Genomic DNA, 27,421 nt, shown 5'->3' with positions numbered 1-27,421 from the left:
AGGAAGTAGAACTCCCCGGTAGGTCATGTGCTTAAGGTGGTTGATCGGGCGGCCATGATGGAGTGGAGGGTAGTGTATAAAAAGTAAGTAAATATAGCCTGGGTTTTATCGCTATGTGGCAACGTTGTTCAGTGGTAAGCGAATTAGCCATATTCTGTCTGGTCTCTTAATCTGGCATTTGTTCAGTGTTTAGACAGATATTGTCACAGGAATTAACCATATTCTCAAATATTGGGGCAAACCAGAGCAAGTACATTGAATTAGGCATAGGTCGCTAGGCAGATAAGGGATGTATATGCAGAGACGTGTTCACAGAGTGCTCCATGGAATATCCTCATTCAATCCCCGGCTATCTGTGGAGAATCGGTGTATCCACCTCTGTTCCTTCAGGAAAAGATTGTGCTTGGATCTGTCTGGGGAGGTTTCAAGAACTAGCCAGGACAATGAGTCAGCCGTGTGGTTCTGTTCTAAGTAGTGTCTGCACATCTTAGTGTTTGTTTTCTTGCAACGGAAGTTGCTTCAATGTTCAGAGATTCGGATTTTCAGGGGGCGGGAGGTCATGCCCACGTATTGGAGACCGCATGGGCATCTCAATAAGTAGATGCAGTTGGAAGTGTTGCAGTTCGTGTGACCCCGTAATTCCCAGCGGAAGGTGTCCGTCAGGAGGATAGTTTTGTATGTGCTGGTGAAGGGGCACACACTGCAGGAGCCGCACTGGTAGTGTCCCTGTACAGGCGGTAGTTGCCACAGAGTGGTTTGTTTAGGTGGCTCAGCCTTCTTTGGTCTAGTATGCACCAGAATATCCTTAATATTCCTTGACCTTTTAAAGGCAAATCTGGGTGTGGTAAGATTAAGGTCGCCCGTGTTCAGAATTTGCCAGTGTCGTTTGATTATCTTTTTGATTTCGTTTGAGGAGACAATGCCATGGGAGCTGGAGGCATTTGAGGAGACGAGGAGACAATGCCATGGGAGTTGGAGGCGTTTGAGGGGACGAGGAGACTATGCCATGGTAGCAGAAGGCGTTGGAGGGGACGAGGAGACCATGCCATGCGAGCTGGAGGCGTTTAAGAGGATGAGGAGACAATGTCATGGGAGCTGGAGGCATTTGAGGAGACGAGGAGACAATGCCATGGGAGCTGGAGTCATTTGAGGGGACGAGGAGACAATGCCATGGGAGCTGGAGGCGTTTGAGGGGACGAGGAGACAATGCCATGGGAGCTGGAGGCATTTGAGGGGACGAGGAGACCATGCCATGGGAGCTGGAGGCGTTTGAGGGGACGAGGAGACAATGCCCTGGGAGCTGGAGGCGTTTGAGGGGACGAAGAGACAATGCCCTGGGAGCTGGAGGCGTTTGAGGGGACGAAGAGACAATGCCATGGGACCCGGAGGCATTTAAAGGGACGGGTAGACAATGCCATAGGAGCTGGAGGCGTTTAAGAGGATAAGGAGACTATGCCGTGGGAGCTGGAGGCGTTTGAGGTGACGAGGAGACAATGCCATCGGAGCTGGAGGCGTTTGAGGGGACGAGGAGACAATGCCATGGGAGCTGGAGGCATTTGAGATGACGAGGAGACAATGCCATGGGAGCTGGAGGCATTTGAGGGGACGAGGAGACAATGCCATGGGAGCTGGAGGCATTTGAGATGACGGGGAGACAATGCCATGGGAGCTGGAGGCGTTTGAGGGGACGAGGAGACAATGCCATGGGAGCTGGAGGCGTTTAAAGGGATGAGGAGACAATGCCCTGGGAGCTGGAGACGTTTGAGGGGACGAGGAGACAATGCCATGGGAGCGGGAGGCATTTGAGATGACGAGGAGACAATGCCATGGGAGCTGGAGGCGCAGGAGGGGACGAGGAGACAATGCCATGGGAGTTGGAGGCGTTTGAGGGGACGAGGAGACAATGCCATGGGAGCTGGAGGCGTTTAAAGGGATGAGGAGTCAATGCCATGGGCGCTGGAGGTGTTTGAGGGGACGAGGAGACAATGCCATGGGCGCTGGAGGCGTTTAAAGGGATGAGGAGACAATGCCCTGGGAGCTGGAGGCGTTTGAGGGGACGAGGAGACAATGCCATGGGAGCTGGAGGCATTTGAGGGGACGAGGAGACAATGCCATGGGAGCTGGAGGCGTTTACGGGGACGAGGAGACAATGCCATGGGAGCTGGAGACGTTTGAAGAGACGAGGAGACAATGCCATGGGAGCTGGAGGCGTTTGAGGAGACGAGGAGACAATGCCCTGGGAGCTGGAGGCGTTTGAGTGGACGAGGAGACAATGCCATGGGAGCTGGAGGCGTTTGAGGGGACGAGGAGACAAGGCCATGGGAGCTGGAGGCGTTTGAGGGGACGAGGAGACAATGCCATGGGCGCTGGAGGTGTTTGAGGGGACGAGGAGACTATGCCATGGGAGCTGGAGGCGTTTAAAGGGATGAGGAGACAATGCCCTGGGAGCTGGAGGCGTTTGAGGGGACGAGGAGACAATGCCCTGGGAGCTGGAGGCGTTTGAGTGGACGAGGAGACAATGCCATGGGAGCTGGAGGCGTTTGAGGGGACGAGGAGACAAGGCCATGGGAGCTGGAGGCGTTTGAGGGGACGAGGAGACAATGCCATGGGCGCTGGAGGTGTTTGAGGGGACGAGGAGACTATGCCATGGGAGCTGGAGGCGTTTAAAGGGATGAGGAGACAATGCCATGGGAGCTGGAGGCGTTTGAGGGGACGAGGAGACAATGCCATGGGCGCTGGAGGCGTTTGAGGGGACGAGGAGACAATGCCATGGGAGCTGGAGGCGTTTAAAGGGATGAGGAGACAATGCCATGGGAGCTGGAGGCGTTTGAGGGGACGAGGAGACAATGCCATGGGAGCTGGAGGCGTTTAAAGGGATGAGGAGACAATGCCATGGGAGCTGGAGGCGTTTGAGGGGACGAGGAGACAATGCCATGGGAGCGGGAGGCGTTTAAAGGGATGAGGAGACAATGCCATGGGAGCTGGAGGCGTTTGAGGGGACGAGGAGACAATGCCATGGGAGCTGTAGGCCTTTAAACGGATGGGTAGGCAATGTAGGCGGTTAATGGGGTGGGAGGACAATGCTGTGAGAGCTGTAGGCGTTTAAACGGGCGGGTAGACAATGCCAAGGGAGATGGAGGCGTTTAAAGGGACGAGGAGACAATGCCATAGGAGCTGTAGGCGTTTAAAGGGATGAGGAAGCAAAGTCGTAGGAGCTGGAGGCGTTTAAAAGGACGAGCAGAACATGTAATGGGAGCTGGAGGTGTTAAAGGGACGAGGAGACAATGCTGTGAGAGCTGGAGGCAGTCTCGTGATATCTTAACTCTGATAACCTCTCTCATGATATCAGGCCTCACATTGGTTAAGGTTTTACATTCTATAGATGCTGCGATTTTGACACATTTCCTTAGGGGGTATGGAAGTAGGCAGGAATGGAAGTTTCAGGGTTGGAATGCCCACTTAATCTGCACACCCACAAACTTACACGTTTTAGGGTATTTACCAGCTCCTCTCTAACCTCTTCGTTAATTAGAAATTTACTTCTGGCAAGGGCAGGAGTAAAACTTTTTCCTGAGTGGGAGAAAAAGGGGTGTAGAGGAAAGTACATTTGAAGTCGCATAGCAGATGTATGAATTGGCAAGTGCGCTTTTGGCCATGCAAAAAATGCAATTTACAAATCTTTACTAGGAGTGCCGTCTCCATGCCTATTGTTGTAAATTCGTGTGAATTCTAGAATGTCAAAAATCTGCACCAACACAAGGAAGTAATAATTCAGGTGCACTTTTGTGACTCCCTTTAAGAATTGGGACCTTATTTATGTTCAGGTTGAGCATGCTGGTTTTACACTTCTCAATTGGTATTTGTGATTTTTAATTTAAATATTGGCTGTCAAACATGTTTTACTAAATGATGCCTTGGAGAAATGGTATTTAAAGTTGCACAATAGTTTAGTTATTTGTTTTTAGATTGCAGTGTATTTGTGTACATTTGTTATAGCAAACAGTCATTATTAATCTTGATTTCATGGTTCAACATGCATGTGCATATAATCAGAGTACACTGGGAGCATCATACGTAGCCCCAAATTGTAACATTTTGCACACGTGTCCAGGTTTCTATACAGTAACCACTGAAAGTAATGCAAGCTGGGCCCACAAATAACTACATAGTGCTCAGCCCAATAGCAATAGTTAGTATTAATGAATCTTATATGTACAGGCGTGAACAGCTTATGCATATTGGCTTAAATCTTTGATTACAGACCGTCTTCTTTAAAACATTCATTCTTTTTCTTCCTTTAAGGTGGCAGCCAGGGGTTTGTGCTGTCAGGGTTGTGCCTATATTTCCAGTGGATGATTGAACATTAAAACGTGTTGTCCTCGACCCCATGTAATGTGCGATAGAAATTCTGCACCTGTAGATGAATGTTAATTCGTAAATGCAGTGAATCGATTATTGAAAGAAAGGGGGTGTGCACCATTATTACCATTGTACTCTTCGTGTTTGATGCAAGTGTACTACCAGATTCATCTTCCTTTCTGTAGACTTCTGTCAATAAGATGTGTTGGAAAATTTACTACAAGCATCCCATGATTCGGTATGTTTCAGTTTGTGTTCCAGTAGTTGGTCTCAGAGTTCTGGTTTGTATGTAACATTGTGCTCCAATTAGCTTAATATTTCCTCCTCTTCTTTTCTATCTGCCATTAGCTGACGTTTCAGTACATTGCTTTTCCCCAGGCTCTCACCCCATCTTATTATTTTTGTTGCATCCCTTTCTGTCACTCTGCTAGAGGTGGTACCCCAATTGTTCTCATCAAGTGTCAGACACTACAGTAGAAATCAGGGATTTGTAACACTTCCACTCACAGGGCTTTGTTCACAAAAGTACCTTATGTTTTTTAGCAAGTTTACTACTTTTGGCTATTCACAAAATCCAATTTTAAATTTACCCCAAAAGTGTAATTCATATGTCTTCACCAAATTAAAGAACCGAGGGCATCAAATGTAAGTTTATTACTTTTTGGCTTTTCACAAAATAAGAGTTTAAATTTGTTCCAGAAGTGTAACTTGCACTCAGATTTTTTAAATAAAAATAGAATGACAATAAGTAGGAAAAATAGCCAATGTTGAGGATTTCATCTGTAATTTTAATTAAGATGGCTGATTTACAAAAGCAATATACCGTTCTGTCCAAATGAATGGGTTTGTAGGTTCTCCACAAACACGCAGTACCCAGAGCCAACAACTGAGCTGCAGCTTATAATGATTTTTCATTGTGTACCGACTATTATAGCAGTTTATATGGTAAAATAATATGATTGGAAAATGGGTATGAAGGAAACCAATGTATTTCTGAAATGTGTACAAGATACTTAGTTTAGGAACAAGGGTTATTTGTACACCTTTTAATTTGGGTTTAGTCATACTATCAAGTGATTCAGAGGACCTTTTACAACATGCCCTCTTTCTTGAACATTGACTTACATTTGTAAGTCAAAAACAAAGAGAAATTCAATAGGTAATAACAAATGTTCTACTATCCGGTGTTCCCACACGTCTCCGGATAAAAATAGTATACACCTATGCGGCTGGACCTAGTGGCCGTAACACGGCCTGGAGGCATCACATTTCACCCAGAAAAATCATACCTTTTTTTTTACAATGCAGGTAGCAGTAGAATTGGGGCCCTGGTTCATCCTCCACCTAACAAACCAAGACATGTCTGTAAACTAGACACCCAAGGAATCAATCAATCAAGCATTTGTAGAGCGCAGTACTCACCCGCGAGGGTCTCAAGGCATTAGGGGGAGGGAACTGCTCCTGCTCGAACAGCCAGGTCTTGAGAAGTCTCCTGAAGGTCAGCAGGTCCTGGGTCTGTCGCAGGTGGATGGGGGAGGGTGTTCCATGTCTTGGCGGCGAGGTTGGAGAAAGACCTGCCGTCTGTGGTTGTTCGGTGGATGCGGGGACGGTGGCGAAGGAGATGTCAGCGGAGCGGAGCTGGCGGTTGGGAGTGTAGAAGGTGAGTCATTTGTTGAGGTTTGGTGGTCCGGCGTCGTGGAGTGCTTTGTGAGCGTGGGTGATGAGTTTGAAGGTGATCCGCTTGTTGACGGGGAGCAAGTGCAGGTCTCTCAGGTGGCGGGGGATGTCGAGGACGAGGCGTACGGAGGCGTTCTGTAGGAGTTGAAGTATTTCCTAGAGTTTGGCCGTGATTCCCGCGTAGAGGTCGTTGCCGTAGTCTAGCCTGCTGGTGACGAGGGCCTGAGTGATCGTCCTTCTGGTTTCGGTGGGGATCCATCTGTAGATCTTGCGAAGCATGCGGAGGGTGTTGAAGCAGGGGGAGGAGACGGCGTTGACTTGCTGGGTCATTGACTGTGATGAGTCCAGGATGAACCCCAGGGTGGGTGCGTGGTCTGTGGGTGTCAGTGCAGCTCCTAGCGAGGCCGGCCGCCAGGAGTCGTCCCAGGCGGAGGAAGTAGAGCAGGGTATGCGGACCTCTGTGTTGTCTGAGTTAAGCTTCAGGCGGCTGTTCTTCATCCATTCGGCGACGGCCTTCATTCCTTCGTGCAAGTTGCTCTTGGCGGTGGCGGGGTCCTTGGTGAGGGAGAGGATCAGCTGGGTGTCTGCGTATGAGACGATGTTGGCGAGCGGTAACATGTAGACGTTGAAAAGGGTCAGGCTGAGGGATGATTCTTGGGGTACGGCGCAGGTGATCTTGGTGGCTTCGGTTCTTAATGGAGGGAGGCGTACTCTCTGGGTTCTGCCGGTGAGGAAGGAGGTGATCCAGTCCAGGACTTTGTCGCGGATCCCTGCGTAGTGGAGGCGTGTGCGTAGGGTGTGGTGGCAGACGGTGTCGAAGGCGGCCGAGAGGTTTAGGGGAATGAGGGCAGCGGTTTTGCCGTTGTCCAGCCGGGTCCTGATGTCGTTGGTGGCAGCGATGAGGGTGGTTCCGGTGCTGTGGTTGCTGCGGAATTCGGATTGGGAAGGGTCCAGGGTGTTGTTCTCTTTGAGGAAGCAGGTCCGTTGTCTGACGATTTTCTCAAAGACTTTCGCTGGGATCGGGAGCAGGGAGATGGGCCGGAAGTTCTTGAGGTCCGTTGGGTCTGCCTTGGGTTTCTTCAGTAGGGCGTTGATCTCGGCGTGTTTCTAGCTCTCCGGGAAGGTGGTGGTCACGAAGGAGCTGTTGATGATCTTCCATAGTTGGGGTGCGATGATGGAGCTCGCTTTGTTGAAGATGTGGTGGGGGCAGGGGTCTGACGGTGAGCCGGAGTGGATGGTGTTCATGGTTTTGATGGTGTCATTGATGTGGTTCCAGGAGAGCTGGAGGCTGGTGTGACTGGGGGGCGGTGAGTCTGAGGTGTTGTCGGCTGTTGGGGGTGTCAGAGTGTTAAAGCTGTCGTGGATGTCTATGATCTTGCGGTGGAAGAAGGTGGCTAGAGGGTCACAGAGGTCTTGTGACGGCGGGATGTCGTTGCAGCTGGAGATGGGGTTAGCAAGTTCCTTCATGATGGTGAAGAGCTCTTTGCTGTTGTGTGCGTTGTTGTCGATGCGTTCCTTGAAGGAGGTCCTTTTGACGGTTCGATTGAGTTGGTAGTGTCTGCGGCTGGCGTTCTTCAGGGCTGCGTGGTTGTCCGGTGTCTGTTTGTGGGGCCATTTCTTCTCGAGTCTTCGGCAAGTCTGCTTGGATGCCTGGAGGTCGGTGGTGAACCAGATGGCCTTTCTGTGGGGGGTCTGTTTGAGGGTTTCTTGATCGGGGCGAGAGTGTTGGCGCAGTCGTCGATCTATTGCCTGAAGTTGCGGGCGGCTGTGTCGGTGTTGGTGTGGTCGGTTGGTGGGTCTAGGGCGAGGGTGGTGATTAGCTGGTCTTTGGTGACTTTGTTCCAGCTGCGGTGGGGGATTTGTTGCGGGTGGTTGTGTGCGGTGTTTTTCTCTAAGGAGAAGTGGATGCAGCGGTGGTCGGTCCAGTGGTGTTCGGTGATGTGGCTGAAGGTGACGTGGATGTTGGCAGAAAAGATGGGGTCGAGCGTGTGTCCGGCGGAGTCGGTGGGTGTTGTGACGAGCTGTTTGAGTCCGAGGCTGGTGAGGTTTTCGAGCAGGGTGGCGGAGTTGCTGTCGTTGGCATTCTCGAGGTGGAAGTTCCGATCTCCGAGGAGGATGTAGTCTGTGTAGGCCAATGCGTGCAGGCTGACAACGTCTGTGATGGAGTCGCTGAACTGTGGTCGGGGTCCGGGTGGTTTCTAGACAAGGCCTCCTCTGGGGGTGGTGTTGGGATCAATGTGGATCTGGAAGTGCCGGTGTTCGACGCTGCTGAGGGGGTTTTCTGATGGATACATCTGCCAGTGGATTCCTCACTGTGTGAATATCCCCCTGCGTTAGCAACATTCGGAAAATCCTTTCGTAGCACGCTGGCATGGACGACGTCATAGGAGCACGGCATCGCACGCGACTCCGACTGACGTCACTGACTCCTTATTAGGCCTACGTCGGCGTGATTACCTCAGTACCCTTTTTTCCGCGTCGTCGACACTAACGGTTTCAAGGGATCTTCAGTTGAGTTGATAGTAACTTTTTTACTATTGTGAGTTTTCTGTATTTCTTCGGTGTTGCTGTCGTCTGTCGGGATGTCGTTGAAGAAGACTGGGTTTAAGCTGTCTGATTCATGCGGAAAGATGATGTCCATTATGGATCCGCATGGTGACTGTCTATGGTGTCTGGGTTCGGATCACGACGTCCAGGGTTGTCGATCCTGTTTGAAGATGAACCCAAAGGCTCTTGAGATCGTGAGGCAAAACTTCTAGTTGCCAAATTGAAGGGTAAGGATGCCAGGAAGAGGTCGAGATCGAGATGCCCGAAGTCAAGGTCGAGGTCGGCTTCAAAGTCGAATTCGGTACATGCTTCCAGGTCATCTAAGAAGAAGCATAAGAGAAGGAAGCATAGTTCAAGGCACCATTCCGGTAAGGAGTCGTCTTCTAGAAGGCATCGAAAGGATATGGTATCTCCTTCTCCAGTTCAGGATCATGAAGGTGGGGCCTCGCCTTTGAAGTCACGGGAGCATTCACCGGCTTCAGAGTTGAATCCGTCTCCGGATCCGTCTCAGTCTTCGGGACATGAGGAGGAAGAAGAAGTTCCTGTTGCTCAGGGTTTGACGACTCCGGTTCACCAACCCAAGGAACAAGAGGAGCAAGAGGAGTCGACTCCGGTGCAGCCGGTGGGTTCGTACCCTCCTTTTCTGGGTCCAGGACAGGACCCTTCGCATTTTTTAAACGCCATGTATGGCGTTTATGCGAGAGCCATGTACCCCTCTGGAGCACTGGCTGGTCCCATTGGTCCGTTGGCATACAATTTGTGGGTGCCCCAAGCCTATGCTCCGGCGCCATTCTTGCCGTTTATGCCAGCTCCGGCTCCGCCTTGGCATCTCTCGGCGCCGCCGAAGTCATCGACACCGTTTACGGCTTCACCGGCTCCGGAACGACTTCGAGATCCAGCTCGAAGTTCGATTCCGGCTCCAGCTCCTTGTTCGACGCCGGTTCCAGTTCATTCGACGCTGGCTCCACCTCCACATTCAACGCCGACTTCGGTTCGAATGGAGTGGTCGAGGTGTAAAGCACAGCGCCTTTTGGAGGAGAAGAGTTATGGGGAAGCTGAAATTGAAGAAGGTGAGCTTCTAGATCAGGAGGATTATTTTGACGATCTTCGAGATGCAAGTGGTCTAGAACTGTCTCCTGATTGGGAGTTGGCCACAGTGTCTGATGCTCCTTCTAAAGATGTGGCTCCCTACCATGTGGTAATTAAAAAGGCTACAGATCTATTGAATTTGACTTTGCCGTCTGTTGAGTATAAGTCCTCCATTCTCCGTCATCTGTAGTTGAGCCTATACTTCCTTTTACTGAGGCTCTAACGGATCCCATCTTGGAGGTATGGAATAGACCACTCACGGCTCCTGCAGTTTCTAAGGCCGTTGCAAGGCGTTATAGAGTAGCTCCTGGCGACCCTGAATTTTTGTCTACTCATCCCTTACCGGAGAGTTTGGTAGTACAAGCTTCCTGCTCTAAAAGATCTGCAGGTGCTTTTCCCCAGTTACCTGGTGATAAAGATTCCAAAAAGCAGGACCAAAATGCAAAAAAAGTGTTTGTTTTCGTCAGGCAGTATGGCCCTAAAATCTACAAATGCCACTTGTTTGCTGGGTCGTTATATCCATGCTTTGATGGATACTGTTAAACAGTTGTCTCCTAAGCTTCCTGAGGAGGACAGAAAGAAATTTGGTGAAGTGGTTTCTGACACGCAGGCTGCTGCTCGGCAGGTCATACAGAGTGGTATGGACACAGCGGATTCGGTGGCTAGAGTCATGGGGTTTTCGATTGCCACCAGAAGTGCTGCCTGGCTGCTTTGATGGATTTGCCCTTTGATGGCTCAGGCCTCTTCGGTAGAAAAGCTGATGCTGCATTGGAGAGGTTCAAGGACAGCAGGGCTACAGCCAGATCTTTAGGTTTGCAAACTAGAGGATCTGTGGGCAAAAGATATAGGGGCTTTGGAAGATCTTCTTTTCGCCCCTAAAACCAGTCACAGCAACAGCAGCAGTAACAAAATCCGTTGTATAAATCTTACAGGGGAAAACAAAGAGGTCGTCCTCGAGGACGTCAGGTCTCCTCCTCCTTTTCCTCTTCCTCTACCCACTCCCCTCCCACTACAGCAAAGCAGCCCTAGATCCACCATTCCAGATCATGCGGGTCCTGTAGGGGGTCGGCTTACTTATTTTCTACGGGATTGGGAATCGGTCACAACGGACCTTTGGGTTCTCAATCTCGTGGAGAATGGGTATGCACTTCCCTTTCAGGAATTCCCTCCGAATTACCCTCCTTGCCAAGGTTTTTGCTCGGAGGACCACCTGCTACTTCTGCATTGTTGAGAAAGGGTGCAATAGAGGTGGTTCCGGAGCAAGAAAGGGGTCAGGGATGTTACTCCCGGTATTTCCTGATCCCCAAGAAGGATGGCAGACTTCGTCCAATCCTGGATCTCAGGATCTTGAATCTTTACCTGAAGCAGGAGAAGTTCAAGATGCTCACCCTTGCGCAGGTTCTTCAAGCGCTGCTGGAAAAAAACTGGATGGTGTTGATCGACTTGCAGGATGCATATTTTCATATTCCAATTTTACGGTGGGATCGCAGCATTACGAGTTTGTGGTCCTTTCGTTTAGTCTTACTACTGCACCTCGAGTCTTTACCAAGGTGATGGCTGTGGTGGCGGCACATCTCAGAAGGTCAGGGATTCCAGTATTCCCTTATCTGGACGATTGGCTAATCAAGGCAGAATCTCTAGAGAAAGTGCTACATCATCTGCAAGTCACAACTCAGTTGTTGTACAGGTTGGGTTTTTCGATAAATGTACCCAAATCTCACCTGGTGCCCTCCCAGCACAACCTGTTCATTGGTGCGGTACTGGATACAACTGTATGTCAGGCATTCCCTCCTCTACAATGGATTCGCGACATACGGGAAATGATTCCCTTATTTCACAATGGAGCAGTCGTTCCAGTCTTAAAGGTCCTTCGATTGCTCGGTCTGATGGCTTCCTGCATTCTGCTGGTCAACCATGCACGCTGGCACATGAGGGCACTCCAGTGGTGTTTCCGCAGGCAGTGGTATCAACACAATGGAGATCTCAGGGAGTCGATCAGGATCTCCAGAGAAACTGCAGCGGATCTGTCTTGGTGGAGCGTGGAGGCAATCTGTCTCAAGGAAAGCCCTTCCAACTACCTCCATCGGTGGCCACGGTGATAACGGATGCATCCACTAAGTTGCGGGCGATACGTCTGGCGCTCAAGGCCTTCCTCCCTTCCCTTCGCGGTCGGTCAGTTCAGGTCCTGACGGACAACACCACCGCGATGTGGTATGTCAACAAGCAGGGAGGAGTAGGGTCGCAGTGTCTCTGCAGAGAGGCTCTGCGTCTCTGGTCCTGGGTTCAGGATCATCAGATTTGTCTGATGGCAAATCATCTGGCCGGAGTTCTGAACGTGCGTACAGACAGTCTCAGTCGGCGGTTCTCGGCCGACCACGAGTGGAGGCTTCATCCAGAGGTAGTTCGTCACGTCTTTCGGACTTGGGGAACTCCTCGGGTGGACCTGTTCGCCACTCACGAGAATGCTCACTGCCCGTCATTCTGCAGTCTCCAGTTTCCGATGCAGGGAGCCTTGGAGGACGCGTTTCAGTTGAGTTGGGACTCACAACTCCTTTATGCTTTTCCTCCCATACCCTTGATTCCTCGGTGTGAGAAGTTGGCCTGGTATATGATGCTCACTATTCTAGTGAACACCTTGCACCAGTCCAAACAACCCTTATGGTGATGGTTGTAAGTCAACCTTATAGACCAACTATCCTAGAGGTGTCGTGGACAGAACAGTCATAGGCTAAAAGATTCTTGAGGGCGTGTAAAGCCAGCTGTTTTACCATATGTAACCCCTTGAATATCAAATGAAAGGACACCACACAGGATATCTATAAAATATATATGTATTTATTCACTAACACACTCCTCTGAACTCTTTATGAGGTCAGAGGCAAAAGCACATAACAAGTTACACTTAGAAATACTTTAAATAGCACAATTTACAGTTAGGCCCTAGGGGCGCCTAAAACCATATACTAAGTAAGTGGTATAAGAACCACGACTTGGGAAAGGAGAAGGCCTAGGGCCTAGAGGATCGCTGGGGCTGACCCTTAGGTTAGGAGTAGGAGGCCCACAGGCGGCGCCTGCAGAGTCAGTACTTTCACGCGAGAGTCAATAGTAAGTCAATAGGAACGTAAAAAGGTAAGTAATGGAGTTTTAGGACACTTCCGGTCTAACTAGGATTACACAACTAGCAAAACTGGACACTAGGATAGTCAATCCTTACAGGAGCCCCGAAGTACTCGCGTTACCTCACCCACGGGCTGCGGGTGCATAGGTGTCAAAGTGTGTCGGGTTTTCTCGTAGTTTCCTATGGAGCCTCGGAAGAAGATGCTGCAGGCGAACAGGAGGAAGATGTCCGGATGGATCCAAGGGTGGATCTAGGATGAAGAGGACCTGAAAGCAGAGGGGACAGAGTCTAGGTCACTAGCCAGTGACCGGGCTGGAACCAGAAAGGAACCAGATGTCGTCGAGGAGCAATCGGGTGCAGATGTGAAGCTTGTCGTTGCAGCCACGCGGACCAGGAGGCGCCGAGGACGACCAGGTGCTGGAGAGGAGCTGTCCCACGAAGGTTCTGGCAGATGGAGGGTTCGGCTTCAAGATCGGAGCCAACAAGCCCAAGCAAAGGCAACCCACGCAGGATGCACAAAAGGCTTCTGGTGCAGACCAGGAGGGTCTGAGGTACTTCACCTTTGCAGGGAAGCAAGGGCCAGTCTGGAGCAACCAGACCAGCGATGGATTTTCTCAAGGATCAGCGTCAGAGGGCTACTAGCCAACGGGCCAGCAAGCCGTCGAGTTGCTGGATGGTGCCTGGTTGCCCAGGGTGGTCACTCCTTGGCCACAAGGGAGACTCTTCAGTCTTCAGCTTCAGCAGAATGTCGAAGGTCCGGAGTTTCGTCTTCAGTTCGATTCCAGGATTAATCTAAAGTCTCCTGGGTCAGCTCCTACCTTTATACAACTAAAGGGGGCTGGTTTACTCACTAGGTCCCTCCTATGGGTGGGACCAGGAAGGGGGATGGTTACACCCCCTTTCATTTGTGCAGTTTCGCGCCAGAGCTGGGGCTGGAGTGCCCCAGCAACCGGTTTGAACTGGTGTATGCATGGAGCACCTAGTGTGCCCCAGGCATGTCTCATTCTATTCAGCCCTCCCTGTCCCAATACACAAAATCCTGTCTGGGGTGGTGCTCGCACCTCTCCAGGCAGGAAACCTATTGTCCAGGCCTCCCTCGCTGGAAGGACTCCCAGCAGCAGGAGGTCAGACTTGTGTCTGTGGCAGCAGTATCCATTTTGTGATGCTGGGGCTCGGGTTAACTTTACCGGGATAGTCAGAACTAACATGTCTTTTCCCTCTAGAAGGGTGGAATGCTACCCCCGTCGCCAGAATTGGCGAGGGGGTAGTATTCCAAAGCGTATGACACCTTACACGACATGTTTAGATAAAGCCAAACTAAAGTTAGCATTCAACCGCGAGGATTATAATGCACTTAAGAGTATATGGTATGGTAATATCATAGACAGCTATAAGGACATGGTTCCGAAAGCTGCAGACAGGCTCAGCTCATGCTAGAGCACCATCTCACACATAACCAAGCACTCTGCCTCCAGGATTGTTAAGGCCTGCCATAGGAGTGACTTATATGTTACGGTGTGTCTATATTTAAGGGTAGATATAGGAATACTATACCTAAGCAAGGGGTGATTACATGACCTTGCCCCAGCTGTGGGATCAGCCAGTTGTGTCCGTTTGAGTGGCCAGTCAGGGGTGGCATAATACATGCTGCAGCCCCTGGTAGTCCTTGGTTACACCTATGCCCTGAGTACCTAGGGTACACTTCTACAGGGGCTGATAAGGTGAGCCAATTCCCAATTGGGGATGTACCTAGAGTACATGGTGTGAATTTAGAGAGAGTGCATCTGGGCTGTGGGTCTGATTAGCAGGCCCACAGCCACATCTAAGTCGAAAACCAGTAAAGCAAAAGGAAAAAAGTGGGGGTGACAATAGGAAGCAGACCCTACTCTCCTACACTCGGGTTCTGAGGAAGATTCGCCAAGACCGGGCCCAAGTTATTTTGATCGCCCCGGATTGGCCAAGAAGGGTGTGGTACACAGATCTTCTCCACCTCTCCTCGTGCCCGCCGCTCCGTCCATCTCAGGGCAGACCTCTCTCAGATGGAGGGACAGGTTCTACACCCCCACCTCCAGACCTTACACCTTCATGCCTGGAGATTGAACGGGGCAACCTGAATTCTTTTTCACTCCCACATTACGTGGTGGATGTCATTCTATCGGCCAGGCATGATTCCACCAAATCTATCTATTCTTATAGATGGTCTAAATGTGTTACTTGGTGTGGGGAGAAGTTTGTTGATCCTTTGAGGGCTCAGTTGTCTGATATTCTTCAGTTTGCACTTACTTTGGCTCAGCAAGGGTTTGCTGTGGCTACGGTCAAAGGCTATCTTGCAGCCTTGTCGGCTTTTATCTGCCTGCCAGATCAGCCGTCCTTATTTAAATCTCCTGGTTTCTGAAGGGTCTTACAAATAAATTTCCTCCTACTCCCTTTATTGTGCCTCAATGGGAATTGAATCTTGTGCTTACTTTTGTGATGGGTTCGCCTTTCGAACCTTTGCACAAGTGTCCCATGAGACTTTTATCTTTCAAGACGGTCTTCCTGGTTGCAATTACCTCGGCAAGGAGGGTAAGTGAGCTTCAAGCTCTTAGTTCAAAGCCCCCATTCTTGACCATTCATGCTGAACGAATGGTTCTTAGGACCAGGGCTGCTTTTCTGTCTAAGGTGGTAACTCCCTTCAATCTAGGACAGTCCATTACCCTACCTACCTTCTATCCTCCTCCTCACCCTTCCAAGGAGGAGGAGAGACTTCACCGCCTGGACCCTAAGAGGGCAGTAAGCTTTTATCTTGATAGGACAAGAGACTATTGAGTGGATGACCAGCTCTTTGTTGGATTTGCTGGCTGCAGAAAAGGAAGAGCTGTGCACAAGCGCACACTTTCAAGATGGATTATACTATGCATCAAGATCTGCTACTCCCTGGCGGATAAGAACCTCCAGAGGGTATAAGAGCTCACTCATGTTTCATGTTTATTTATTTGTTTGATTAATTAAAATCTTACAAAACAGATACAAAATGTATACACTACTTAAATATTGATGCATTACTTATATTCAAATACTTCTCATAAAACAATAAAAAATACTCTGACCCATTAAAATTATTCCATTAAGCAACTTGAGAGTAGTTACACAAAATCAAACACAAGCGTCCAACTTTTTCGTGGCCAATTAAAGAAATTTCACAAATGCTAAGTTAATTGTTAGGTCTTCGGGATCTAAGCTTGCCATAAGAGCCTGTCTACAGGTCCTTATACCACGTTCATTAAATAGTTTCTTAAGTACCGTTTTCTTTCGACTTCCAGGTTCGGGCAAAGGCACATTAGGTGTATGATGTTTTCTTGACCAGATTTACAAAGCGTACACGCCCCGAATTCTTCAGGTCTTTTCCATGGTGCCAAATGACATGAGCCTGGAAAGATACCAAACCTAGCATTCCTAAAGATTTGTTTATTTTTTTTTGGTCCAAGATGTTTCCAAATAGTTTTGGATCTTCTTTTTCTTAAAACCATTTACTATTGGCCACGCATAGTGTCTTTTAGTGAAATTATCTTTGTCCTTTATCAAAGAAAGATAATCCGTGATTTTGTTTACTGTCTTCTTGAAGCTCTCCTGTTTGACCGTGTTGTTCCAAATAGAAGCTAAACCTTAGTCCTTGATTGCGGATTTTAAATAGGCGAAAATAGTTAGGGACCGGTTGGTGCTTACTTCTTGCCAAAGAAGGCGAGACATTTCGTTGTCATAATCATTTTTTAGTCTGCTCCACACCTTCATTATGTTTCCTTTTCTTGCATAAGATTGGTCGTTCAGACCAAATTCAAACCTTACTTGTGATTGTGAGGCATTCTTAGGGAGTGAAAATAAATGACGATAGGTTTTTGATACCGAAATATTTATAATCTCTGCATCCCTCCCATTGAGCACCTCACTCCCATATGTTAAGGAAGGCAATAGTTTAGCTGATATTGATTTTAATAGAGGGCGATAAGACAAATCTCCAATGGATTTCTGGATAGATCTAAATGCGGCGGTAATGGAATTCGCTTTCCTTGTAATTTCACTTTTCTGATGAGTGAATTTTCCATTATCACAGTAAGTTACACCCAAGTATTTGTAATCCTTTACTTGTTCCAGTTTTTTACCTTCCAAAAACCAGGTATGCGCATGCTTTAATCGACCATTTTTGGTGATTACCATCATTTTAGTCTTAGCGTCATTAATGTGCATACCGTTTACCTTGGAGTATTTAGATATGCCGTCGATCAGTCGTTGCATCCCCACCTTTGTATAGCTCATTAGAACAACATCATCCGCATATAGCAGGTTTGATATCGGAGTTTGAGCCAGCCTTGGTGGGTGGGCGTTGATATCATTAAGGTCAGAAGTGAGATCAGATAAACATAAGTTAAAAAGTAGGGGAGCTAACACACAGCCCTGTTTAAGCCCATTCGATGTTGGAATAATTTTAGTTACAGTTGAGCCATTACCCATCCTCACTCTAACCCAGGTATCAGAATGCAAAAGTTTAATCATTTTTAAAAGCTTGACTGGAATTCCTTGTTTTGCAAGCTTGGTCCAAAGAAGCTCGCGATCAACACAGTCAAAGGCAGATTTAAAATCTACAAAACACAAATATAAAGGTAGATTTGCATTTATTGCCTTTTCAATTAATATTGCTAAGATTAAAAGATTTGTTGTTGTACCAAGGCCTTTGACAAAGCCTGTTTGGTTTGGGGGTATTACCTGCACTTCTTTTGCCCACTCAGTTAAGTTCATTAAAAGAATATTGGCAAACAACTTTGCATCTGAATCCTGTAAGGTAATTAGACGGTAATTTTCTGGCTGTTGCCAGTTGCCTTTTTTAAATATTGGGATTATAAGCGAACCTTTCCACGAGGTTGGTATTCCCCTCTCTGGACCACATCATTAAAACAAGCATTTACAATGCAATGGTCTCTGCATTATTAAAGGTAGAGCTATTGGCATTGCTCATGACATTTTAATTATTTTTTTTTTAAATCATAAATAAATAGCATTGTCATTTACATTGCCAATAGTTTAATCGTTAAATAAATGGCATTGTCATTTACAATGCCAATAGCTTAATCGCTCGCAAATGGATGACCTATTGCATTTACACCCACACAGAGCCACACACACACACATACAGAGCCACCCACACAGAGCCACCCACACAGTCATTCACAGAGCCTCCTACACACAGCCACCCACACAGTGCCACCTACAAAAAAAGCTATCCACACAGAGCCACACACACACACACACACAGAGCCCCCCACACACACACAGAGCCCCCCCACACACAGAGGCCCCCCCCACACACACAGAGCCCCCCCACACACACACAGAGCCCCCCACACACACAGAGCCCCCCACACACACAGAGCCCCCCACACACACACACACAGCCCCCCCACACACACACAGCCCCCCCCACACACACACAGAGCCCCCCACACACAGAGCCCCCCACACACAGAGCCCCCCACACACAGAGCCCCCCACACACAGAGCCCCCCACACACAGAGCCCCACACACACAGAGCCCCACACACACAGAGCCCCACACACACAGAGCCCCTTTGCAAAAGTTAGAGCTATTGGCATTGTAATTGACAACATTTTTATTTATGTGTTGATTTTGAAAATAGATAAATAAATGGCATTGTCATTTACAATGCCAATAGCTTAATCTCTCGCAAATGCGAGACCTATTGCATTTGCACCCACACAGAGCAACACACAGAGCCACATGCACCCACACACACACAGACAGAACCACACAGACAGAACCACACACACACAGACAGAACCACACACACACAGACAGAACCACACACACAGACAGAACCACGCACACAGACAGAACCACACACACACACACAGACAGAACCACACACACACACAGACAGAGCCACACACACACACAGACAGGCCACACACACAGACACAGAGCCACACACACAGAGCTGGGGTTTATTTTGGGCATAATTGCAAACTATTTCTCATGCTTCACTATATGACTTCAGCCACCCCAGTGGTTCATGCATTCCATTTTTGCAGAGTCTGTAAACATAAACGTGCTGCTGCTGCCTGGGAGCAGGGACTGAGCTACGTAAATTCTATAAAAATATGCACCGTCTGGTAGTGCTGACGACTTTGCCAATATTCTGTGGACATTAGGATGTACGATCTAGCATGGATAGTGTTGTGTAGATGTTTGGATATAGGATTTATATTCGTTTATGCTCTGCGGCCCCAATAGGAGTACATACCATAGATTAGGAGGGAATTGTAAGCTTCATTTCAGGTCTGATGGACACGTAAACATGAATAATGGTGGGAAATAGAGTGTTTGTGGGTGCTGTGAGCGTCATGCATGTGGTACGGGAACGGACATAATACACATGGAAAAGTTATTAAAAGAAAGCTGACCCCTTTTATTTTCCGGTGGTTAGGGGCAGGCAGGAGCATGGGAGAGCCAGGGCCAAAGAGAACCGTAGGCTCAGCGGTGCCTGCACGGGGTACCAGAGCCTCTAACGAGGGTGCACAGTGCAGTCAAAGCGTAAGGGCATGTAATATAACACTGGTTCACGGGGTGGGGGGTTGAGAATAAACAGGCCCTCAAGTTATCCGGGAGGGGGGGGGGCGTTGGGGCGGGTAAGGGGCTTCCTGGTCTTGTGAAGCACTTACTCAGTGAAGACAAGTACTGCAGGGAGGTGCGCCACAGTCAGTGCTGAACACAAACCTTCGCACTTTATGACAGCAATAGCAGTAACGCTGTACAGGGGGGTTCCTGAGACCAAAAAGCTAAGGCTTTTACTGTCAGGTACAGGGCAGCAACGTGCAAGGAAAACAGTTGAGCTGGCAGTATGACGTGCATGGGGAGCAGCCCGCGCTTCCGTGTCATGCAGCGGGGCTTGCACTGGGGTGTGCATGGTTGAGTAGCACGTGCTCATGATGCATGGTTGAGTAGCACGTGCCTTTGGTGACTTTCAAGTGAAACTGCAGGGTTTCAGTATAAAAGCACGAGGTGCTAGCACGCGCCTCTTTGGTTGCCATGGAGCAGCAGTAGCCCAACCAGTGAGACGCAGGGGGAAGGAGTTGTGACCTGCATGCACACTGTTTAACTGGCCACAGGACCTTCAATATAATCATTCACACTAATAACAGTTGTATTTCCGGAGCAGCAGCGACATACAAAGGACAAACATAAGAGCAATAGATAACGGCAGTGACCGGCAGCAATTCCACAGAGGCCTGGTCCAAGTGGCACCAAAAGCAAAGCATTACGTCAAAATGAACATTAAAAAAACAAAAAAAACATGGCTATATGTAGTAAGCTACTCTCGCAAGGTCATTTTTTTTATTTTATTTTATTTATGCGATTTTATATAGCGCTGACTTTACCCCAAGGTGTCAGAGCGAATCGCAATAGGAACAGTAATGATACATGAGGAGAAAATTACAAGTGAACCAATTACAAAAGCAAACGTTAAGTTACATGAGACAAAAGTGACAATAGTGCGCAACCAAAATATAAGAGGTAGCAATCGGTACATTACAGGAGGAAAAAGTGTGCAGGTTACAAAAGCGTACAAAGTAAGGCCATACATTGAAAATGTATGCCTTGGAAGAGGATAGCCTGTAGGCAATAGGCAGCATTTCACAGAAAGCAGAACATTGGGAGAAGGCTTGAGAAGCCTACAGAGCCTCAGAGCAAACAGCCGAAGCTTCCAGCTCATAATCACTGTGACGGGGGGGGGGGCAAGAAGACGGGGGGGGGAAGAGAATGGCGAAGAGAGGGAAAGCGCTGCCTTAAGTCCTGACTGATAGTACGCCACGCGAGACCTAAATACATGACAGCAGAATCAGGAACAATTTATCCAACACACTTTCTGTAACAATTTGTGGTGTTATTGTGCATGCGGTCTCAATGTATACTAATTGTGGCACCGAAAGTAGCGAGCACTCACCAATGGAGAAGAGCCTCCGGCTCATAATCACTGTGACGAGGGAAGCGGGGGGGGAGGCGAGAAGACGGGAGAGGGAAGAGAACGGCGAAGAGAGGGAAAGCGCTGCCTTAAGTCCTGACTGATAGTACACCTTAAGTCCTGCGGCTCATAATCACTGTGACGAGGGAAGGGGGGGAGGCGAGAAGACGGCCAGAGAGCATGCTTCTAAGGCACCCACCTAACAAGAAATACGGCACAATCAGAGAGCATCTTGCTCTGGTCCGCCGGCTCATAATCACTGAGGGGGGGGGGAAGAGGGGGGGAGGCGGGGAGGCGAGATGACGGGAGAGGGAAGAGAACGGCGAAGAGAGGGAAAGCCCTGCCTTAAGTCCTGACTGATAGTACGCCTTAAGTCCTGCGGCTCATAATCACTGTGACGAGGGAAGGGGGGGGGGAGGCGAGAAGACGGCCAGAGAGCATGCTTCTAAGGCACCCACCTAACAAGAAATACGGCACAATCACAGAGCATCTTGCTCAAGTCCGTGCAACTGTGGCCTGCCTACCTCTGGAGAGCTTACCCGAGTCATACTCCACACGACTGTCGGGCCGCAAAGCTGTAGGGAGGCGTCCTCGTTTGATCCTGCTTGAGCTGCAGAAAAAAAAATGGCGGACGCAAGCTTCCAAAATTTTCGGAATCGGGGGCGTGTTTTGGCGTTCTGAGCCACAGGGCTAAAGAACGCCAAAAACACGCCCCCGAATCCGAAAGAGACGGGGCTTTATTGGAGTGACTCCCTTCTCCTCCAATGGCTTGCCTCCGTTTAGGAAGCCAGCCAATGTAGGAGGGATGGAGGAGAGAGGCGGGTTCAAGCCCCGTACTCAAAGTCAATAAATCTCCGACCGGAGACTGCGCAAGCGCAGCCTTTAGGTCCTCGACCTAAACAGCTGTAAGATGATCTGACCAGAAGTCGGGCGATTCTTTAAATAATGCAAAGGGAATGCCTTTCGGCCCAGGGACACCATCTTTTTGTTTCTTTATCAATCTTGCCACTTGGCTGGGTGTTATAGTCACGTCTTTCACTCCTTCTTTGCAATTCTTTGTTAGAGAACGTTCGACTTTAGGTTGTATCAAAGACCGTTGGTTTGGATTGAGATGAGTTTGTAGAAAAGTTACCCATTTTTCTTCGGATAAACTTGATCCAATTCCCAGATTCTTTGGTCTGGATAAGCCATTAATAAGTCTCCAGAACTCCCTTGAATTTGCCATGGAGCTTGCATGAAATATCTTTGTCCATGGGTCCCGTCTTGCTTTGTTCTTTTCATTCCATATCAGTGTCCTTCGTTTACAATTGATATTCGCCAATGAGGCTCGTATATCTTTGTATAAAGCCAGCAAGTTGGTATTTCTGCGAAGGGTGACCGGCAGGGTGTTCCACAGCTGAGGTGCAAGACGCTGAAAAGACCGGCCACCAATCCGAGCTCTTCTTATAACCGGGACCGAGGCGAGAGCCAGCGACTCTGACCTCAAAGATCTGGCAGGCTGATAGAGAACCAGCCGCTTTTGAATGTATTTGGCCCCGGTCGCGTATAGAGCCTTGTGGGTCAGAGTGAGAGCCTTAAAGACTATCCATTTCCGAATGGGCAGCCAGTGGAGAGTCTGCAAAAGGTCAGAAGCCCTGGCTCGCCAATGAAGACCATAAATGGCCCGCACAGCCGAATTCTGAACCACATGCAGACGTTGAAGAAGGTACTCGGGCAGACCGAAGTACAGGATGTTGGCATAATCAAGGCGCGACCCAATAAGGGCCTGCACAGTGATTTTCCTATGTGCCACCGAAAGCAAAGGGAGGAATTTGCGGAGCATCTTAAGGAGGCCAAAACACATTCCTACTAAACCAAGAACCTGGGGTTTCATCGACAAAACATTATCGAGTTTTACTCCGAGGTTCTTGGCCATCGTGGAGGCAGCTGCTGGAGGAGACATATTCACAGGCCACTAGGCCTGCCAACTGGGGTCAGACCGACAGCCGAAAAGGAGCACCTCAGATTTGTCCGGGTTACACTTGAAGCTGTTTTGCTGGAACCATTTAAAAACAGCCCCAAGGCCGCCTCTGATGCTCGCCCCGTCAAAATCAGACCCCTTCCCACAGGTGAAGAGGAGCTGGGTGTCGTCGGCATACGACACGATCTGGGCACCAGATGACTCCGCCAGTGCCGCCAAAGGGGTCATGAAGATGTTGAAAAGAGTAGGGATCAGAATGGAGCCCTGAGGGACTCTGACCTCCAGTGGCCGCACCACAGCAGAACAAGGGGGGCCCAGACCGTTTGACACCGGCCCGCTAGGAAGGATCTGAACCAGCTAAGCACCGTCCCCCGCAGACCGATCTCACTGAGTCTGATGAGGAGACCCTCATGGGGGACGGTATCAAAGGCCGCTGACAGGTCGAGCCTTACCAGCATGGCCTTGCCTCCCACATAACAATACCTCTTTGATTGCTTCCGTAACTTCCAGCAGCGCGGTTTCGGTGCTTAAGTTGGTACGGAAGCCGGATTGCGTGGAATGAAGCAGATTATGATTTTCAAGGAAATTGGAGAGGGATGTATGTACTTGTTTCTCCACGATTTTGGCAAAGGCTGGCAGGAGGGAGATTGGCCTATAATTAGCATAGACCTCTGCATCCAAGTTGTTTTTTTTTAGCAACGGTATGACCATAGCTTGCTTCCGGGCTAAAGGGACCACTCCAGTGCTGAGAGAGAGATTCAATACAGGATTAATAAGGGGATTTATTACTTCAGCCATTCTAGCCAAAAATTTGGCTGGGCACGGATCCAGAGGGGATCCTGATTTTAATTTGGTTATCAGATCCAAAGATGTTACTGCGGAAAGTGGTGGAAATTCCGAGAACGTGGGCTCGCCACCAGATGTAGATTCTGATTCCATACAGCAGCGTATGGATTTTGCACGAATTCCACACAGCGAGGCCCATCTGTGGGCTTGAAAAGTTAACCAACTGAACATTAGCGCGACGTGAGGCACTACAAGTCCCATGAGTCCCATCCAGGGCGTGCATCTAAGCAAGAAGGGGTGTGGTGCCTCAAGCGCTCCTTCATAACTGCCTAAGCCTCTGAAGAGAAGTGGGGACACTTCGAAACGCGTCAGGCATCCAGGGCAGTTTGAACAGTCAAAGGATATCGTTGTGCTGGAGGCGTGCTTACCATTCAAGGCTCCTTGTGTGCAGCTGAGGTCCGCGTGCTCCTTTGTACGTTGGGTACTTCGGAGCTGGAATATATATATATATATATATATATATATATATATATATATATATATTTGCCACACGTTTGTTCGCAAAACAGGACACAGATAAGGGCGGTCAAGGCGCTGGGGGCGAACACCTCCATTGAACATAAACACACTCCTTCTTTACCAGATGGAAAGAAGCACGCCGACCAGGCATCAAGATTCAAGGTACCGGTTTATTCAGGCAAAGTGGCGGCACTGTATGCAAATGTCTATTCCACTCGTTTGGGCTTAGGTCTGCCAGGTAAGTACTTCATGAAAAGGATCACAGGCACAATGTCCAGACGCGGTTCGAGAACTCCTCGTTCTCTTTCTCAATGGCATTATGGCTGACTGGAGTTCGTGTTCCCACCCAATCACTTATAAGGTCCTGCCCCGAAGTGGGCGTGGCGCATTGCATCTTGGGACCTGTAGTGCAGGGTCAGTCACACTCACCGTTAGTCCGTCGAACTCTAGCACAATGTCTTTATTTCAACACCCAGTGGTTTACACGTTAAGTCTTATCTTGCAGCATGTCGACCAATGTCCTGAAATTTGCATCCATTTCACGCTTGTTCCCTGATGGAAAAACGCTTGTCTGCCTTCAGCCAAATGTGAGCCGGTGCCTTTGAATTGATGCTGAACGTGTCGCACGCTTGTGCTCCACCTTCCCTCGCCCACAACTTGCACTGGGGCGCAGTAAGATTTGGGAAAAACTCCGTGCTCGCTGGAAAACTCCGTGCCGCTTACCAGGCAAGTGCAGGCGGGTCCTGTTCTTAAAGAAATTTGCCACACGTTTGTTCGCAAAACAGGACACAGATAAGGGCGGTCAAGGCGCTGGAGGTGTTCGCCCCCAGCGCCTTGACCGCCCTTATCTGTGTCCTGTTTTGCGAACAAACGTGTGGCAAATTTCTTTAAGAACAGGACCCGCCTACACTTGCCTGGTAAGCGGCACGGAGTTTTCCAGCGAGCACGGAGTTTTTCCCAAATCTTACTGCGCCCCAGTGCAAGTTGTGGGCGAGGGAAGGTGGAGCACAAGCGTGCGACACGTTCAGCATCAATTCAAAGGCACCGGCTCACATTTGGCTGAAGGCAGACGAGCGTTTTTCCATCAGGGAACAAGCGTGAAATGGATGCAAATTTCAGGACATTGGTCGACATGCTGCAAGATAAGACTTAACGTGTAAACCACTGGGTGTTGAAATAAAGACATTGTGCTAGAGTTCGACGGACTAACGGTGAGTGTGACTGACCCTGCACTACAGGTCCCAAGATGCAATGCGCCACGCCCACTTCGGGGCAGGATCTTATAAGTGATTGGGTGGGAACACGAACTCCAGTCAGCCATAATGCCATTGAGAAAGAGAACGAGGAGTTCTCGAAACGCGTCTGGACATTGTGCCTGTGATCCTTTTCATGAAGTACTTACCTGGCAGACCTAAGCCCAAACGAGTGGAATAGACATTTGCATACAGTGACGCCACTTTGCCTGAATAAACCGGTACCTCGAATCTTGATACCTGGTCGGCGTGCTTCTTTCCATCTGGTAAAGAAGGAGTGTGTTTATGTTCAATGGAGGTGTTCGCCCCCAGCGCCTTGACCGCCCTTATCTGTGTCCTGTTTTGCGAACAAACATGTGGCAAATATATATATATATATATATATATATATATATATATATATATATATATATATATTCCAGCTCCGAAGTACCCAACGTACAAAGGAGCACGCGGACCTCAGCTGCACACAAGGAGCCTTGAATGGTAAGCACGCCTCCAGCACAACGATATCCTTTGACTGTTCAAACTGCCCTGGATGCCTGACGCGTTTCGAAGTGTCCCCACTTCTCTTCAGAGGCTTAGGCAGTTATGAAGGAGCGCTTGAGGCACCACACCCCTTCTTGCTTAGATGCACGCCCTGGATGGGACTCATGGGACTTGTAGTGCCTCACGTCGCGCTAATGTTCAGTTGGTTAACTTTTCAAGCCCACATATGGGCCTCGCTGTGTGGAATTAGTGCAAAATCCATACGCTGCTGTCCCATGTTCTCGGCCCGTAGTCAAGACCGCATGGCCCCTGGTTCTTTCAGGGTGGTGCTCCTTTCGCGGCATGGGTCGCCGCGTAAATATCCCAGCTCCGAAGTACCCAACGTACAAAGGAGCACCCGGACCTCAGCTGCACACAAGGAGCCATGAATGGTAAGCACGCCTCCAGCACAACGATATCCTTTGACTGTTCAAACTGCCCTGGATGCCTGACGTGTTTCGAAGTGTCCCCACTTCTCTTCAGAGGCTTAGGCAGTTATGAAGGAGCGCTTGAGGCACCACACCCCTTCTTGCTTAGATGCACGCCCTGGATGGGACTTATGGGACTTGTAGTGCCTCACGTCGCGCTAATATTAATATATATTTGTATATATATTGTTTTTCATACATTGTCTACACACTATGTGTGTAATTTTGGATATTATGCACTGTGTACACTGTATATGTATATATCTACTGTCATTGGTCCGTCCGGGTGCCTCGAAGGCACGGAAAAAAGGGCGGAACTGATGTCATCACGCCGACGTAGGCCTAATAATGAGTCAGTGACGTCAGTTGGAGCCGCGCGATGCCGTGCTCCTATGACTTCGTCCACGCCAGCGTGCTACGAAATAATTTTCTGAACGTTGCTGACGCAGGGGGATATTCACAAGGTGAGGAATCCACGGGCAGATACTGTATCCACCAGAAAAAGCGTTACCGAAGGTAAGTAACTTGTTGTTCAGTGCTGGTCGAGATTCTGAGGGTATTCCGGTGGATGATGCCGATTCCTCTTCCCGGTGTGTTGGTGCGGTCCTTGCGGGTAATCTTGTAGCCATCCGGGATGGCAATGTCTGGGGCCAAAGAAGGGTTCATCCAGGTCTCGGTCAGGAAGGCGACGTCCGGGGAGGATGAGTCGAGCAGGACCCAGAGCTTGACGGCGTTCTTGTGGATGTAGCGGGTGTTGAGTGGTATGCATCTGAGAAGGTTTTGACCTGTCCTGGTGGGAGGGGCAGAACGTGCAGGTGTTTGTTGGCTGGTGAAGCTGCAATTTCGGCAGGTGAAGGGTCCGTGGGTGAGCTTCGTGGTGGCCTGGAAGCAGATGGTTGATCTGCCGGTGTTGAGTGCGTAGAGGAGGTTGGCGTCGTAACGGCGTCTGGTGTTGTTCGCGGGTGTTAGGGGTCTGGCGCAGATGGCCTTACCTTAGGCGCGCCTTTGGCGTGCCAGAGGCGCACCCGCTGTGCGTGCCGCACCCTTGCTGCCATTAAGAAGTGGAGGTAGGAGGGAGGAGCAGGTGAGAGGCGGGTGGGATGGCGGATGGGCGAGCGAGGGGGGCGCTCATAAGAGGGAATTGA

The 27,421-nt window shown here is 49.3% G+C and overlaps 1 protein-coding gene across 3 annotated transcripts in view; it reads left to right on the top strand.

Annotated features, from left to right (window-relative positions):
• The window catches only part of COCH (cochlin), a 288,645-nt gene that overhangs the window by 27,988 nt on the left and 233,236 nt on the right, over window positions 1-27,421 (top strand). The gene's annotated exons all lie outside the window — the stretch shown is intronic.

The sequence above is a fragment of the Lissotriton helveticus genome, chromosome 9 (assembly GCF_964261635.1).
Source record: "Lissotriton helveticus chromosome 9, aLisHel1.1, whole genome shotgun sequence".
In the NCBI taxonomy this organism is placed as follows: Eukaryota; Metazoa; Chordata; class Amphibia; order Caudata; family Salamandridae; genus Lissotriton; species Lissotriton helveticus.
This window is presented reverse-complemented; position numbering and strand designations above follow the sequence as displayed.